This window comes from Balaenoptera ricei, chromosome 19 (genome assembly GCF_028023285.1).
Source record: "Balaenoptera ricei isolate mBalRic1 chromosome 19, mBalRic1.hap2, whole genome shotgun sequence".
Classification (NCBI taxonomy): Eukaryota; Metazoa; Chordata; class Mammalia; order Artiodactyla; family Balaenopteridae; genus Balaenoptera; species Balaenoptera ricei.
Genome location: NC_082657.1, coordinates 8,133,920 through 8,137,228, shown reverse-complemented (window position 1 = coordinate 8,137,228; position 3,309 = coordinate 8,133,920).

Genomic DNA, 3,309 nt, shown 5'->3' with positions numbered 1-3,309 from the left:
GACAGGAGAAGGAAGGGGATAAAGCTGGGGGAGGGGAGGACACCAGGATGTGGGGAGAGCCTGGCAGGAGGAGGGAAAAACGGGGGGTAATGAAGAAGAGGGGAGGGGAGGAAAGACAAAGGGGACACAGACATGGAGGAGAGAGGACAAGAAAAGAGGCAGAAATGGGGACAAACAGGGGAAGGGAGGAAAGGAGAGGGGGGTGGGGGAGGGGAGGAGGAGACGGATGGAGGAGAGGGAAGAAAAAAAGGAGATGGCAAAGGAAAGGAGTGGGAGAGGGGGGAGAGAAGAAACGAGAGGGGAATGACTTGGGGATTTCTCTAAGGCCTGGAGTCTTGGATCCCCTTCACCTTTTGGTTGGTCATTCCCGGAAGAGGCAGATTAAGAGGGGGCCCTGGGAGTCTGGTGGGATGGGCTGGAGGCTCTCCAGTGGGGGAGGCGAACCCTCTGGACTTCTGTGCTTCAAGATTGGAATAAAACAGTATTATTTTGGTTTCTGTGCTGAGTTCTTGGCTTCTGGGGGAGGGTGGAAGGCCCAGACCCAGAGGGCAATTGAGATGGTCCAGCATTCCTTGACTTTTTCTATCAACAGGCCCTACTGTTGATGGAATGCAGGGACCCAAAGTGAATCCATCTTCATGGCAGCTCAGGCCTCATCCTCCCTCGCCTGGACCAGTACGCCATGGGAACAGCTTGCCAACATCCGTGGATCCTCCAATGACTACTCCATACCAATCTCGGCCACTATGCCAGTGATTGGTTTAAGAATGGGCGTGGGGCCTGATCCTGCCCAATGGGTCTGCTTAGGGTGGGAGGCTTCTAAAGTTTCTCTCAATCCTAAGGAGAAGCCCCAGAATGAGATGGTTAGGCCTAAACCTGCTTGCAAGCCTCTTGATAAAATGTGAGAATGAAGGATGTCATTGAGGATGACAGAGCTAAGAGATGAAGAAAATCTGGGGAGTCCCCTGGCGGTCCAGTGGTTAGGACTCTGCGCTCTCACTGCCAAGGGCCCAGGTTCGATCCCTAGTCGGGGAACTAAGATCCCATAAGCCGCGCTGCAAAAAAATAAAAAGAAAGAAAAAAGAAAATCTGCATCTGGTTGAGTCCCTAGAGTCTGCCCTACGGGGGGGCTTCCTAAGTAAGATAAAAGATATTTTAATACTCATGGCAGTTTGAGTTGGGATTTCTGTTATCTCAACTGGTGCGGGGGACTGCAGGTGATAGAAATTCAGCTGGAAATAGCTCGGCACTTCTTAAACTTTACGAACAGATGAATCACCAGTCGGTCTGCGGTGGGGCCCAAGATTGTGGAAGGTTCTCCGATGAAGTGGTTGCTGCTGGATTGTGGAGTACACTTTGAGTAGCAACGAAGGAGCTTAATGTAAAATGTCATCCAGCCATTCACATCGCTGGGAAATTAAAGTCTTCAAGTGCAGCTGAATCCAGGGGCTCAAATAATGTCAGGTTTCTCCCTTGTGCTTCTGCCCTTTATGTCATGGCTTCCTTCAAAAGAAGGCTATCCCCTTTGACTGAGAAAGATAGCAACTTGAAGCCGTAATCTCATATCCTCAGATCTTGATCCCCAAAGACCTTTCTACCAGCATCCCAGCATCAAATCTCAAAGAAGAAGCTGATTGGGTTTACTAAGTGTATCAGTATCAATTATCTATGGTTACGTTGATGCTGTGTAACAACCATGACACTTCAAAAGTATTTAGTGATAAGCATTTATTGTTTGTGCCTTTTACTGTTTCTTGTTTATGTGCTCAAACTTGAGCAGGCCTCAGGAAATTGATTACCCAGAGACCATGTTAAAACACAGACATCCCTCCCACCCCGAGTTTCTGATTGAGTAGGTCTGAGGTAGGGCCTGAGAATTTGCATGTCTAATCAGTTCCCAAATAATGCTGATGCTTCTGCTTCAAAGACCATGCTTGGAGGGTCTGCTCTGAGCCATCAGCCTGGACATCTGCCCATTCTTGTAGCATACTGACAGGGCAGACAGAATGTACAGGATCACAGAGAGTGAGGAGAGGGGTTGTTAAAGAAAGTGAAGCAGGAGATATATGGGCCCCAGGCTAAGCAGCTGCAGTTTGTCCCCTGTGGATAGATACTCCAAGATGAAGATAATAACAGGATAATAGGAGAGGCTGAGCCCTGCCCAGATAAAAGAGACCACATATTTCTCATTCTCAAAGTCAAGGAGACCTTCCCAACTATGCATGCGCAGAAAGGCTCCTTGGAGGTCAAAACGGGAGTGATGCCAACCTACCCATAGGCCTCTTTGCTGGAATCCATCTTGGCTAAGAGATGCGCGTGCACACAGGGGAGGACCCTGAGATAAAACAAATACAGATACCAGGCAAAGCAAGATGATTGGCCAAAGGAAACCCAGAAGAAATGCTCCGTATAAGTGATTCAAACTGCCACAAGGGCGCGACTCTCTGAGCCCGCCAGTTTTTGCCTATTCACACGTACTCTTTTTCCTCCTAATATACACTTTACTTGTTTCACTACATTCCGTTTCTCTGTGGGAATACATTTCTTTTTTTTTTCAATGTTTTTATTGAAGCATAGTTGATTTACAATAGTGTGTTAGTTTCAGGTGTACAGCATAGTGAGAGCATTTTTTTTTTTATAAATTTATTTATTTATTTATTTACTTTTGGCTGTGGTGGGTCTTCGTTTCTGTGCGAGGGCTTTCCCCAGTTGTGGCGAGTGGGGGCCACTCTTCATCGCTGTGCGCGGGCCTCTTACTATCGTGGCATCTCTTGTTGCAGAGCACAGGCTCCAGACGCGCAAGCTCAGTAGTTGTGGCTCACGGGCCCAGTTGCTCCGCGGCATGTGGGATCTTCCCAGACCAGGGCTCGAACCCGTGTCCCTTGCATTGGCAGGTGGATTCTCAACCACTGCGCCACCAGGGAAGCTCCGGGAATGCATTTCTACAAAGCTGACGGGCCAGGGGCCTTGTCACTGGCCTAGTGGCTAGGATTCAGTGCTCTCACTGCAGTGGCCTGACTTCAATCTCTGGCTGGGAACCAAAATCCTGCTTCAAGCCGCTGAAGGCGGAGGCCACCTATGATCAAAAGGAGGCAGGAGGAATCCTGGGCAGGCAAACCCAATAGCAGTCCAGCGCAGACCGATGTCCCAAACCTCCCCACTTGACTCTTTTATCCTTAGACTCTTGGATGTGGGTTAGGGAGAGTCCTAGGGAGGGAAAGAGCTCGAGCCATACCGTAAATTGAAGAAGGATTAGTAGAGGGGGTCAGGGTGTGAAAAAGGGAGAGATGTTAATAGTGACCATCAGGG